Genomic DNA, 16,002 nt, shown 5'->3' on the forward strand with positions numbered 1-16,002 from the left:
AGAGGGAGAACTCTGATAGGGATCTGACTGCATTTTTTTTTTAGTGGATTTTCTGGAAAAACTAGTTTCCCAGTGATGGCTCGGAGACAACAATCCATATCAAACCACTTAAAGAAGCAGACCATGACAGCTTCTCCAACCCCCCAAACAAAAGAATCAAAATCTTTCCCAAATGAAGATACAATCTTGGAATTATCAGATACAGAATATAAAAAACTAATTTACAGAATGCTTAATGATATCACAAATGAAATTAGGATAACTGCAGAAAAAGCCAAGGAACACACTGATAAAACTGTTGAAGAACTCAAAAAGATTATTCAAGAACATACTGGAAAAATTAATAAGTTGCAAGAATCCATAGAAAGACAACATGTAGAAATCCAAAAGATTAACAATAAAATAACAGAATTAGACAACGCACTAGGAAGTCAGAGGAGCAGACTCGAGCAATTAGAATGCAGACTGGGACATCTGGAGGACCAGGGAATCGACACCAACATAGCTGAAAAAAAATCAGATAAAAGAATTAAAAAAAATGAAGAAACCCTAAGAATTATGTGGGACTCTATCAAGAAGGATAACCTGCGGGTGATTGGAGTCCCAGAACAGGGAGGGGGGACAGAAAACACAGAGAAAATAGTTGAAGAACTCCTGACAGAAAACTTCCCTGACATTATGAAAGACGAAAGGATATCTATCCAAGATGCTCATCGAACCCCATTTAAGACTGATCCAAAAAGAAAAACACCAAGACATATTATCATCAAACTCACCAAAACCAAAGATAAACAGAAAATTTTAAAAGCAGCCAGGGAGAAAAGAAAGGTTTCCTTCAAGGGAGAATCAGTAGGAATATGTTCTGACTACTCAGCAGAAACCATGCAGGCAAGAAGGGAATGGGACGACATATACAGAACACTGAAGGAGAAAAACTGCTAGCCAAGGATCATATATCCAGCAAAACTCTCTCTGAACTATGAAGGCGAAATTAAGATATTTACAGACAAACACAAGTTTAGAGAATTTGCAAAAACCAAACCAAAGCTACAAGAAATACTAAAGGATATTGTTTGGTCAGAGAACCAATAATATCAGATATCAGCACAACACAAGGTCACAAAACAGAACGTCCTGATATCAACTCAAATAGGGAAATCACAAAAATAAATTAAGATTAATTAAAAAAAAAATACACATAACAGGGAATCATGGAAGTCAATAGGTAAAAGATCACAATAATCAAAAAGAGGGACTAAATACAGGAGGCATTGAACTGCCATATGGAGAGTGATACAAGGCGATATAGAACGATACAAGTTAGGTTTTTACTTAGAAAAATAGGGGTAAATAATAAGGTAACCACAAAAAGGTATAACAACTCTATAACTCAAGATAAAAACCAAGAAAAACGTAACGACTCCACTAACATAAAGTCAAGCACTATGAAAATGAGGATCTCACAATTTACTAAGAAAAACGCCTCAGCACAAAAAAGTATGTGGAAAAATGAAATTGTCAACAACACACATAAAAAGGCATCAAAATGACAGCACTAAAAACTTATTTATCTATAATTACCCTGAATGTAAATGGACTAAATGCACCAATAAAGAGACAGAGAGTCACAGACTGGATAAAGAAACACGATCCATCTATATGCTGCCTACAAGAGACACACCTTAGACTTACAGACACAAACTAAAACTCAAAGGATGGAAAAAAGTATATGAAGCAAACAGTAAGCAAAAAAGAAGAGGAGTAGCAATATTAATTTCTGACAAAATAGACTTTAGACTTAAATCCACCACAAAGGATAAAGAAGGACACTATATAATGATAAAAGGGACAATTGATCAGGAAGACATAACCATATTAAATATTTATGCACCCAATGACAGGGCTGCAAGATACATAAATCAAATTTTAACAGAATTGAAAAGCGAGATAGACACCTCCACAATTATAGTAGGAGACTTCAACACACCACTTTCGGAGAAGGACAGGACATCCAGTAAGAAGCTCAACAGAGACACGGAAGATCTAATTACAACAATCAACCAACTTGACCTCATTGACTTATACAGAACTCTCCACCCAACTGCTGCAAAATATACTTTTTTTTCTAGCGCACATGGAACATTCTCTAGAATAGACCACATATTAGGTCATAAAACAAACCTTTGCAGAGTCCAAAACATCGAAATATTACAAAGCATCTTCTCAGATCACAAGGCAATAAAACTAGAAATCAATAACAGAAAAACTAGGGAAAAGAAATCAAATACTTGGAAAATGAACAACACCCTTCTGAAAAAAGACTGGGTTATAGAAAACATTAAGGAGGGAATAAGGAAATTCATAGAAAGCAACGAGAATGAAAATACTTCCTATCAAAACCTCTGGGACACAGCAAAAGCAGTGCTCAGAGGCCAATTTATATCAATAAATGCATACATACAAAAAGAAGAAAGAGCCAAAATCAGAGAACTGTTCCTATGACTTGAACAAATAGAAACTGAGCAACAAAAGAATCCATCAGGCACCAGAAGAAAACAAATAATAAAAATTAGAGCTGAACTAAATGAATTAGAGAACAGAAAAACAATTGAAAGAATTAACAAAGCCAAAAGCTGGTTCTTTGAAAAAATTAACAAAATTGATAAACCATTGGCTAGACTGACTAAAGAAATACAGGAAAGGAAACAAATAACCCGAATAAGAAATGAGAAGGACCACATCACAACAGAACCAAATGAAATTAAAAGAATCATTTCAGATGATTATGAAAAATTGTACTCTAAGAAATTTGCAAACCTAGAAGAAATGGATGAATTCCTGGAAAAACACTACCTACCTAAACTGACACATTCAGAAGTAGAACAACTAAATAGACCCATAACAAAAAAAGAGATTGAAACGGTAATCAAAAAACTCCCAACAAAAAAAAGCCCTGGCCCAGATGGCTTCACTGCAGAGTTCTACCAAACTTTCAGAGAAGAGTTAACACCACTACTACTAAAGGTATTCCAAAGCATAGAAAATGACGGAATACTACCCAACTCATTCTACGAAGCCACCATCTCCCTGATACCAAAACCAGGTAAAGACATTACAAAAAAAGAAAATTATAGACCTATATCCCTCATGAACATTGATGCAAAAATCCTCAACAAAATTCTAGCCAATAGAATCCAACAACACATCAAAAAAATAATTCACCCTGATCAAGTGGGATTTATACCAGGTATGCAAGGCTGGTTTAATATCAGAAAAACCATTAATGTAATCCATCACATAAATAAAACAAAAGACAAAAACCACATGATCTTATCAATTGATGCAGAAAAGGCATTTGACAAAGTCCAACACCCATTTATGATAAAAACTCTCACCAAAATAGGAATTGAAGGAAAATTCCTCAACATAATAAAGGGCATCTATGCAAAGCCAACAGCCAATATCACTCTAAATGGAGAGAACCTGAAAGCATTTCCCTTGAGAACGGGAACCAGACAAGGATGCCCTTTATCACCGCTCTTATTCAACATCGTGCTGGAAGTCCTAGCCAGGGCAATTAGGCTAGACAAAGAAATAAAAGGTATCCGGATTGGCAAGGAAGAAGTAAAGTTATCACTATTTGCAGATGACATGATCTTATACACAGAAAATCCTAAGGAATCCTGCAGAAAACTACTGAAACTAATAGAAGAGTTTGGCAGAGTCTCAGGTTATAAAATAAACATACGAAAATCACTTGGATTCCTCTACATCAACAAAAAGAACACCGAAGAGGAAATAACCAAATCAATACCATTCACAGTAGCCCCCAAGAAGATAAGATACTTAGGAATAAATCTTACCAAGGATGTAAAAGACCTATACAAAGAAAACTACAAAGCTCTACTACAAGAAATTCAAAAGGACATACTTAAGTGGAAAAACATACCCTGCTCATGGATAGGAAGACTTAACATAGTAAAAATGTCTATTCTACCAAAAGCCATCTATACATTTAATGCACTTCCGATCCAAATTCCAATGTCATATTTTAAGGAGATAGAGAAACAAATCACCAATTTCATATGGAAGGGAAAGAAGCTCCGGATAAGCAAAGCACTACTGAAAAAGAAGAAGAAAGTGGGAGGCCTCACCCCACCTGACTTCAGAACCTATTATACAGCCACAGTAGTCAAAACATCCTGGTATTGGTACAACAACAGACACATAGACCAATGGAACAGAATTGAGAACCCAGACATAGATCCATCCACGTATGAGCAGCTGATATTTGACAAAGGACCAGTGTCAATTAACTGGGGAAAAGATAGCCTTTTTAACAAATGCTGCTGGCATAACTGGATATCCATTTGCAAAAAAATGAAACAGGACCCATACCTCACACCATGCACAAAAACTAACTCCAAGTGGATCAAACACCTAAACATAAAGACTAAAACGATAAAGATCATGGAAGAAAAAATTGGGACAACCCTAGGAGCCCTAATACAAGGTATAAACAGAATACAAAACATCACCAAAAATGATGAAGAGAAACCTGATAACTGGGAGCTCCTAAAAATCAAACACCTATGCTCATCTAAAGACTTCTCCAAAAGAGTAAAAAGACCACCTACAGACTGGGAAAGAATTTTCAGCTATGACATCTCCGACCAGTGCCTGATCTCTAAAATCTACATGATTCTGTCAAAACTCAACCACAAAAAGACAAACAACCCAATCAAGAAGTGGGCAAAGGATATGAACACACATTTCACTAAAGAAGATATTCAGGCAGTTAACAGATACATGAGAAAATGCTCTCGATCATTAGCCATTAGAGAAATGCAAATTAAAACTACGATGAGATTCCATCTCACACCAGCAAGGCTGGCATTAATCCAAAAAACACAAAATAATAAATGTTGGAGAGGCTGCGGAGAGATTGGAACTCTCATACACTGCTGGTGGGAATGTAAAATGGTACAACCACTTTGGAAATCTATCTGGCGTTATCTTAAACAGTTAGAAATAGAACTACCATACAACCCAGAAATCCCACTCCTAGGAATATACCCTAGAGATACAAGAGCCTTCATACAAACAGATACATGCACACTCATGTTTATTGCAGCTCTGTTTACAATAGTAAAAAGTTGGAAGCAACCAAGGTGTCCATCAACGGATGAATGGGTAAATAAATTGTGGTATATTCACACAATGGAATACTACGCATCGATAAAGAACAGTGACCAATCTCTGAAACATTTCATAACATGGAGGAACCTGGAAGGCATTATGCTGAGCGAAATGAGTCAGAGGCAAAAGGACAAATATTGTATAAGACCACTATTATAAGATCTTGAGAAATAGTAAACATGAGAAGAACACATACTTTTGTGGTTACCGGGGGGGAGGGAGGGAGGGTTGGAGAGGGTTTTTTATTGATTAATCAGTAGATAAGAACTGCTTCAGGTGAAGGGAAAGACAACACTCAATACATGGAAGGTCAGCTTAGTTGGACTGGACCAAAAGCAAGGAAGTTTCCAGGATAAAATGAATGCTTCAAAGGTCAGCGGAGCAAGGGCGGGGGTCTGGGGAACATGGTTTGCTGGGACTTCTAAGTCAATTGGCAAAATAATTCTATTATGAAATCATTCTGCATCCCACTTTGAAATGTGGTGTCTGGGGTCTTAAATGCTAACAAGCGACCATCTAAGATGCAGCAATTGGTCTCAACCCACCTGGAGCAAAGGAAAATGAAGAACACCAAGGCCACACGACAACTAAGAGCCCAAGAGACAGAAAGGGCCACATGAACCAGAGACCTACATCATCCTGAGACCAGAAGAACTAGTTGGTGCCCGGCCACAATCGACGACTGCCCTGACAGGGAGCACAGCAGAGGACCCCTGAGGGAGCAGGAGATCAGTGGGTTGCAGATCCCAAATTCTCATAAAAAGACCAAACTTAATGGTCTGACTGAGACTGGAGGAACCCTGGCGGCCACGCTCCCCAGACCTTCAGTTAACACAGGACAGGAACCATCCCTGAAGACAACTCATCAGAAATGAAAGGGACTGGTCAGCAGGTGGGAGAGAGACGCTGATGAAGAGTGAGCTAATTATATCAGGTGGACACTTGAGATTGTGTTGGCAACTCTTGTCTGGAGGGGGGATGTGAGGATAGAGAGAGAGGGAAGCCAGCAAAAGTGTCAAGAAAGGAGAGACTGAAAGGGCTGACTCAAGAGGGGGAGAGCAAGTGGGAGTAGGGAGTGAGATGTATGTAAACTTATATGTGACAGACTGATTGGATTTGTAAACGTTCACTTGAAGCTTAATAAAAGTTATTAAAAAAAAAAATAGTATTGTGATAGAGAGGTAGAGTCAACATGGTGCCCTAGGCAGACACTTCATGCCATCCCTCTGCAGCAAAGGCCTGAAACACTAAGTAAAACAGATACAAATGTCAATCCTGGACCCCTAAGCATCAAATGAAGGGATAAAGAACTAGATCAAACACCAAATGGAAGGAGAACCTAACGAAAACAGAAAACAAGGAGAGATACCTAGCGGAGGTCATCTGCCAACTAACATGGTGAGCTTTGCCATCTTGGAGTGCAGCCAGAAATGACCTTAGCCAGGGAGTATAGGAAGGCAATTTCATAAGGCAGGAATCAGAGCACCCAGTAACCAGAGAAACATGCTTTTCTACCCGTCACCCTTCTGCCCTGTACATCACCCTCAGCCCTTCCAGATGGGCCATGCTATGCCGCTCAGCTACAGAGCTACTGGCGCCGACCCCACCTCACTCCCACCTGACAGCTCCTGTCTTGCCATTTTTTCTTATTTACTCCTTTTCTCTCTCTCTCACTTATTCCCATATACCCCCACCCCTTCCCAACAGGGAACACCATACCACTCAGCTAGAGAACTACTGGCCTGCCACCACCCTGGGTCCATCTGGCCCCCACCTGCTGACTCCCACCATGTCATTTATTCCTTTCTTCCTTTTCTTTCTCCCTCCCATCTAGCCCCCATATACTGCCTCTACCTCTTCCCACTGGACCACATCACACCACCTTGGCTAGATACCCATTGGCTTACTGTCACCCTAAGTCCACCCTAGCTGTACCCACCGGATCCCACTGTGCCAATTTTTCTGTTTTTTTTTTTTTTTCCTTTTCTTTCTCCTTCCCATCTAGCCATATGTGACACCTCACTTCCCTTTCCACCAGCCTACAGGTCTGCCTCACCCCCACCTGCCAGCTACCCCTTTCTTCTTTTCTTTCTCTCTCTTTTCTTTTCTTTCTCTCTCTTCTCTTTTCTTTGTTCCCTCTACCTATCCCTGTATGCCACTTCCCCTTCCTGCTGTCCTTCACAGTGCTGCCATAGCTACAGCAACCTTGGCACAGGCCCACTGCCACACTAGACTCACAGTGCCTCTCCCCTCCTGCCACTGGATCAGCTGATGAATGGAGGAAAGAGAGCCTACACCACTCTATCCAACACCCCTGCCTCTCTGGCAAGGGACTGTGAAGACACACACACAGCTGGACAAAGACAAAGAGGCAGGCAGCATCTTTCGAGTTTGCCCTCAGCCACCTCGCCAAACCAGTGTACATTGAAGTGGGGTCATCCTGTGTGCTGCTACCCTGTCCGCCTGGGACAAGGTGGTGAGAACTATTGCCCTCGCAAATAAACTAGTAGCAAAGTACGTTCAGCCTGCTTGCCCTGACGTACCAAAACAAAACAAAGAAACAGGATGAAACAAATGGACACACAATAAATATAGAAAATAGTACTTTAATATCTCAGAGAAAGCAGACAATATCAAAGCATATAAAAAAGTGGACATTGTGGCTCCAGGAAGTTACCAAAATAAATAATCAGATGATCTTCCTCTAAAAGAAAAGGCAATGACACTGCCTGATATGGAATTTAAAAGACTAATATTTAGGATTCTCCAAGAGATTAGAAAAGGGACCAAGAAAGACACAGACAAATGAAGGAAAAAATAGCCAAAATCATGGAAAACACAGACAATAACAATGAAAACATAGCCAAGATCAAGAATAACACAGACCAAACAATAGAAGAATTTAGGAAAATAGCACAGGAAAAAAAGTCAAAAAATAAACAATAAAAAATTATACAAAAACAGCAACTAGAAATACAGAAGATAACAAAATTTCAGAAATGGGCAAATCAATAGAAGATTTTAGGAGCAAAATTGAAACAATGGAAGACAGAATCAGCAAAATTGAAGACAAATCCATGGATACCACCTTGTTTGAGGATAAAGCAAAGAATGAAGAAAGCCTAAGAATTATGTGGGACACAATAAAGAACAAAAATTTGCCCGTGATCGAAGTTCCAGAGCAGGAGGAGAAAAATTGAAAGCAAAGAGAAGATTATTGAAGATTCCTGACAGAAAAATTCCCTAGTATCATGAAAGAAGAAAAAGTGAACATCCAAGAAGCTCAACAACCCATATAGGAAAGACTCTGTGATGGCTAAGATTGTTTATCAACTTGGCTGGGCCATGATTCTCAGTGTTTATATGTAATCACTCCCATGATGGGATCTGCTGTGAGTAGCCAATCAGTTGAAAGAGAGTTTCCTTGGTGGTGTGGTCTGCATCCAAATATAAGCATATGTTCTGGCTTTTTGCTTGCTGTGGATCCTGCGGCTGTCTCCTGTTCATCTGATCTCTGGTTCTTGGGGCTCAAGCTATCAGCTTATTTGCAGATCTTGGGATTCATCGAGCTTTACAGCCTGTGAGTGGAGCCCTGCTCATCGACCTGCTGATCTTGGGTTCGCCAGCCCCTGCAGCTACATGAATCAGGAGAAGCCTTATAGTCTTGCCTGCCAAAATTGGGATTTGTTGATATTCATAGCCTGTGAGCAAGAACCTTGCTTTCCAACCTACCAATCTTGGGTTCGACAGCCCCTGCAACTACGTGAATCAGGAGAAGCTTCTATCCAAATCCATGGACTAGGGATATTTTAGCCTCTACTATTGCAAGAGCCTTTTCCTTGATATAAATCTATGTGTATATTTATACACTTTACTGGTTTTCTTCTCTAGAGAACTCAGCCTAAGACATTTGGTACTGAGAGTGGTTCTAGAGAAACAAAATTATAAAGATGAGTTTGCTAAATTGATTCTCAAGTCTGGCTAGTCTTAAAGACGTTGATGGCTCTGCTTCCAGCAGTAAAGAGGGCACTGCTAAACCATGGCATGAGGTGGTGATATAAATATGCAAAATATCACCACCAATAGATGAGACATTGGTGAAAGGTGAGGTTCTGGATGCACACTTTTGTAATATTCTTCTACAATTTTATCAGAATGGGAAGTATAAGGAAGCCAGTTCGTTGGTCTTACTTTTGCTAGACAAATTGGTGAAAGAAAGACATGAGTTCGGGGGTTCAGAGTCAAAGCTCAAGTGCCACATAAATTACCTCAAGACTTCAACTTGTGATTTGAAAGAAAGACTTATTTCTTTTAACAAGAGCTGAAATTGCTGAAAACCAAACCCAGAGTCTTATTGTAAAAGTGGCTGAATTACAATGCCAGCCCAATTGCCAAACTTGAGAAGTGTCTGAAGTTAAAGTAAGGGCATCGATTGGGAAGAAATGGGATCCTGAAACTTGGGATAGAGACATATGGGCAGATAATCAGGAAGCTGGAGAAACTGAGCCTCTAAATTCCATTGAATCAATCCTGCCAACAGAACCACTTTCATCTGAAGAGATTACTTCATGTTTGTCTGTTAAACCACCCTGCCCAGGAAAACCATTAGCCCCTCCACTCTAATGAGATGAGCCCTTGCCCAGCTGCCTCTAAAGAGTCCTTGCCTGAGTCATTGCCTGGGGCATCACCTGAGGCAGATGCTTTACAAGACAATGAATGTTCTCAAAACAATTCCACACTATGTACTCTGGCTTCTAGACCTATAACTAGACGTAAGTCCCCCCCAAAACAACCAGACCCAGTGCCATTGAGTCAATTCCGACTCATAGCGACCATATAGGACAGAGTAGAACTGCCCCATAGAGTTTCCAAGGAGTGCCTGGTGGATTTGAACTGCAGACCCTTTGGTTCGCAGCTGTAGCACTTAACCACAACACCGCCAGGGTTTCTGTCTTAAGTCCCAGAGAGCCCCAAAAGGTGAAGTACAGTGTGACCCAGGAGGAGGTTACATTACACTCCAAAAGAATTGCTTGACTTTCATAATATGTACAAACAGAAACCTGGGGGATATTTGTGGGAATGGCTGATTTGACAGTGGGAACTATCCTAACTGAATTAAGACACCTAACTACAATGCAGCTGATTGGACCCCATGTTAGAAGGGATCAAGTAAAAAAAAAAAAAAAAAAAGCTGCACTTAATTGACAAAGACAAGGTGGGTGTGATTACAGTAAGGGAGAGTGAAGTCAAAGCAATAATCACAATAGTCTGACTCGTAAGGATTTATAACGTTGGCTACTTAGTCATGGTGTCCATAGGAGTGAAATAGATAGGAAATCTACTAAGTAATTACTCGATGTACAAATGGATGAATTCTAGGTCAGGTGAACAGCAGTCTAACTCAAATCAGCAGAATAGAGAGTCAGTCCCTTAATCAATTCCCAGGTTTGAGCGAGTTTAAAGATCCACAACCCCTTGAATGAAGGCAAGGCAGGGTCCATTTGAGGAAGGACTCCAACACACTGCTAAAAATTTTTACTGTTATTCTCTCTCCCAGGCTTCCCAAAGGGTTCTACGACCTTTTACAAGAATCACTGTTCACTTGGGAAAAGGAAATAATCAGACTTTTCAGGGATTGCTGGATACTGGCTCTGAATTGATACTAATTCCAGGAGACTCAAAACATCTCTGTGGCCCACCAGTTAGAGTGGGGGCACATAGCCTAGGTTATTGATGTAGTTTTCGCTCAAGTCCATCTCACAGTAGGTCCAGTGGGTCCCCAAACTCATCCTGTAGTGATTTCCCCAGTTCTGGAATGCATAATTGGAATAGATACATTCAGCAACTGGTAGAATCCCCACATTGGACTCCTGACAAATAGAGTAAGGTCTAATATGGTAGGAAAAGCCAAGCGGAAGCCATTAGAACTGCTCCTACCTATGAAAATAGTAAATCAAAAGCAATATCACATTCCTGGAGGGATTGCAGAGGTTACTGCCAACATCAAGGACTTGAAAGATGCAGGAGTGGTGATTCCCACCACATCCCCATTTGACTTACCTATTTACCCTGTGCAAAAAATGGATAGATCTTGGAGCATGACAGTAGATTATTGCAAACTTAACCAGGTGGCAACTTCAATTGCAGATGCTGTTCCAGATGTAGTTTCATTACGTGAGTAAATTAATACATCTCCTAGTACCTGGTATGGAGCTATCAATCTGGCTAATGCCTTTTTCTCCATACCTGTTTCAAAGGACCATCAGAAGCAGTTTGCCTTCAGCTGGCAAGGCCAGCAATACACCTTCACTTGCCTACTTCAGAGTACATCAACTATGCAGCCCTACATTGTAATTTAGTACGCAGGGAGCTTGACTGCCTTTCCCTTCCACAAGATTTCCCATTGGTCCATTACACTGATGACATGCTGATTAGGCCTAGTAAGGAAGATGTGTCAATGACTCTGGACTTAATTGGTAAAATATTTGCATGCTAGAGGGTAGGAAATTAATCCCACAAAAATTCAGGCATCTTCCACCTCAGTGAAATTTCTAGGGGTACGGTGGTGTGGAGCATGTCTAGATATTCCTTCTAAAGCAAAGGCTATGTTATTTCACCTGGCTGCTCCCACAACTAAAAAGGAGGCACAGTGCCTAGTGCACCTGTTTGGATTTTGGAGGCAACATATTCCTCATTTGGGTGTGCTTTTCTGGCCTATTTATCAAATGACTTCAAAAGCTGGTAGTTTTGAGTGGGGCCCAGAACAAGAGAGAGCTCTGCAACAGGTTCAGTTTGCTGTGCAAGCTGCTCTGCCACTTGGGCCATATGACCCAGCTGATCCCATGGTGCTTGAAGTGGCAGTGGCAGATAAAGATGCTGTTGGGAGTTTTTGGCAGACCCCTTGTTGGTGAATCACAGCACACACCTTATGGATTTTGGAGCAAAGCCCTGCCGTCCTCTGCAGATAACTACTCTCTTTTTGAGAAACAGCTTTTGGCTTGTTACTTAGCCTTAGTGGAGACTGAACACTTAACCATGGGACACCAAATCACCATGCAGCCTGAGCTGCCCATCATGAACTGGGTGTTGTCTGAACCACAGAGTCATAAAGTTGGATGTGCATGGCAGCACTCTATCATTAAAAGTAAGTTGTATGAGGAAGTGGCGCAAATGCCCATGGCCTCTACTTCTGTCACATTACCTTTTATCTCCCAGTCTGCACCTATGGCCTCATGGAGAATTCCTTATGATCAGCTCACTGAAGAAGAGAAAACTTGTGCTTGGTTTGCAGATGGTTCTGTGTGATATGCAGGTACCACTTGAAAGTGCACAGCGACAGCACTATAGCCCCTTTCTGGGACCTCCCTGAAGAACAGGGTGAAGGAGAATCTTCTCAATGGGCAGAACTTCAAGCAATGCACCTGGTTGTTCACTTTGCTTGGAAGGAGAAATGGCTAGATGTGTGATTGTCTACTGATTCATAGGCTGTGGCTAATGGTTTGGCTGGATGATCAGGGACTTCAAAGGAACACAACGGGAAAATTGGAGATAAGGATTTATGGGGAAGAGGGATGTGGATAGACCTCTCAGATATTTATGTTTCGTGCGAATGCTTACCAAAGGGTGACCTCAGTAGAGGATAATTTTAACAATCAAGTGGATAGGATGATGCATTCTGTGGAAACCAGTCATCTTTTCCCAGCTACTCCCGTCATTGCCCAATGGGCTCATGAACAAACTGGCCATGGTGGGAGAGATGCAGGTTATGCATGGGCCCAGTGACATGGACTTCCATTCACCAAGGCTGACATGGCTACAGCCCCTGCTGAGTGCCCAATCAGCCAGCACCAGAGACCAACAATGAGTCCCAACATGGCACCATCCCTCCAGGTGATCAGCCAGCAACGTGGTGGAAATTTGATTACATTGGGTCATTTCCGTCATGGAAAGGGCAGAGTTTTGTCTTTACTGGAATAAACACTTACTCTGGTTATGGATTTGCCTTCCCTGCATGCTGCGCTTCTGCCAAAACTACCCTCCATGGACTTACAGAATGCCTTATCTACTGTCATGGTATTCCACACAACATTGCCTCAGATCGAAGGAATTACTTCATAGTAAATGAAGTGTTGTAGTGGGCCCATGCTCATGGAATTCACTGGTCTTACCATTTTCCCCATCATCCTGAAGCAGTTGTCTTCATAGAATGATGGAATGGCCTTCTAAAGACAAAATTACAGTGCCTGCTAGGTGGCAATACCTTGCAAGGCTGGGGCAATGTTCTCCAGGAGGCTATATATGCTCTAAACCATGGTGCTCTTTCTCTCATAGCCAGGATTCATAAGTCCAGAAATCAAGGGGTGGGAATGGGAGTAGCACCATTCACTATTACCCCTAGTGAACCACTTGCAAGATTTTTGCTTCCTGTCCCCATGACCTTATGCTCTGCAGGTCTAGAGTTCTTAGTTCCAGAGGGAGAAATGCCCCCCACCTGGAGACACATCAATGATTCCATTGAACTGGAAGCTAAGAATGCCCCCTGGCCACTTTGGGCTCCTTATGCCTCTGGATCAACAGGCAAGGAAGGGGGTTATCATACTGGTTGGTGTGATTGATCCTGATTATCAAGAGGAAATCAGATTGATATTACATAATGGAGTTAAAGAAGAATATGTCTGGAATGCAGGGGACCCCTTAGGGTGTCTCTTAGTACTACCATGTGATTAAAGTCGATGGAAAACTACAGCAACCCAATTCCAACATGACTACTAATGGCCCAGACTCTTCCGGAATGAAGGTTTGGGTCAACCCACCAGGCAAAAAAACATGACCAGCTTAGGTGCTTCCTGAGGTCAAAGGGTATACGGAATGAGTGGCGGAAAAAGGTAGTTCTAAATACCAGTTAGAGCCACATGACCTGTTGCAGAAAGGACTGTAAATGTTATAAGTATTTCTGCTTTGTATGTGTGAATCGAACTTTTTTGTATTTTTCACTTACAAAATATAAGATGTAAACTGGGTTAGTGCATTTTTGTTTGTACGCATGTTAGTTGTATCATGTTAGGCTCAAGTATGACTTTATGATTGTCTTTACTCAGAGATTATGTGTGGTTTAAGGAGATGTGTACATGAGCCAAGTTGACAAGGGGTGGACTGTGATGGTTAAGATTGTCTGTCAACTTGGCTAGGCTGTGATTCTCAGTGCGTATATATAATCACTCCCATAATGGGATCTGATGTGAGTAGCCAGTCAGTTGAAAGGGAGTTCCAAAAAAGCAAACCCAGTGTCACCGAGTTGATTCTGACTCGTAGCAACCCTATAGGACAGAGTAGAACTGCCCCATAGAGTTTCCAAGGAGTGCCTGGCAGATTCTAACTGCTGACCCTTTGGTTAGCAGCCGTAGCACTTAACTGCTACTCCACCAGGGTTTCCAATCTCTCTCTATATATTTTATATGCTTAACTGGTTTTTCTTCTCTAGAGAACCCAGCTTAAGAAAGACTCCAAAAGAAAGTCACCAAGACATACCTTAATCACACTTGTCAAACCCAAAGATAAAGAAAGAATCCTGGGAGCAGCTTGAGAAAAATGAAGAGTCACTTACAAAGGGGAAACAATAAGATTAAGCTTTGATTATTTGGCAGGAGCTATGAAGGCAAGAAGGCAATGAGATGACATATATGAAACCTTGAAAGAAAAAAAACTACCATCCAAGAATAATATATCACACAAAATTCTTCTTCAAATACACTGGTGAAATTAGGACATTTCCAGATAAATAGAAATGAAGGGAATTCATAAAAACCAAACCAAATTTACAAGAAATATCAAAGGAAATCCTTCAGTTACAGAATCAATGACATTATACAATAACTGGAGTCTAAGACAAAGGACATCATCAGCAAGATGCCAAATTAGGTAAAGAATTCTCAATAATAAAACAAAACTAAAAGGCTTAAAACAGGAAAGCAGAGACATCAATCTATAAATGACAACAATGTCAAAACAATAAAAGGAGGAATAAACAGCATAGGTATAGAACTTTCAAATGGAGAAGGAGTCAAGGCAATATCAAATAATAAAAGGCTGGTTCAAACGTAGGAAGGTAAGGATAAATTTCATGGAAACCACAAACAACCTAACAAATCTACTCATCAAAATAAAAAAGAAGAAAAACATAAAGTTTCAGTAGACACAAAATTTATAAAAATGAAAGAAAACCCACAAACAAAAAAAGAATTCAGTACAGCAGAGCAAGAGGAACAAAGAAAATGCCAGCATTAAAAAAAAAAAAAAAAGGACAGCAATAAACTCATTGATGATCTAAATGTAAATGGCTTAAATGCACCTGTAAAGAGACAGACAGTGGCAGAATGGATTAAAACACACACACACACACACACACACACACACACACCAAAATGCTGTCCACAAGAGATACACCTTAGACACAAAGACATAAATATATTAAAAATCAAAGGATGGAAAAAATATATCAAGTCAACAGTAACCAAAAAAGGACATAAGTGGCAATACTAATCTCAGATAAAATAGACTTTAAGGCAAAATCAACCTTAAAAAACAAGGAAGGACATTATATAATGATTAAAGGGACAAACCATCAAGAAGATATAAACTTAATAAATATCTGTGCACCCAATGACAGGGCTCCAAAATATATAAGCAGTGAAAAGAGAAATAGTTCCACAATAACAGTATATCTAAAGGCCGAAATCAACCAACTTGACCTCGTAGATATATAGAGAACACTCAGCCCGTCAGCAGCAAAGTATATATTCTGTT

The 16,002-nt window shown here is 40.5% G+C and overlaps 1 pseudogene; it reads left to right on the forward strand.

Moving 5' to 3' along the window:
- The first annotated feature begins 10,678 nt into the window (after positions 1-10,678).
- LOC135233065 (uncharacterized) lies at positions 10,679-13,814 on the forward strand (annotated as a pseudogene).
- The last annotated feature ends 2,188 nt before the right edge of the window (positions 13,815-16,002 follow it).

Source organism: Loxodonta africana, chromosome 13 (assembly GCF_030014295.1).
Source record: "Loxodonta africana isolate mLoxAfr1 chromosome 13, mLoxAfr1.hap2, whole genome shotgun sequence".
In the NCBI taxonomy this organism is placed as follows: domain Eukaryota; kingdom Metazoa; phylum Chordata; class Mammalia; order Proboscidea; family Elephantidae; genus Loxodonta; species Loxodonta africana.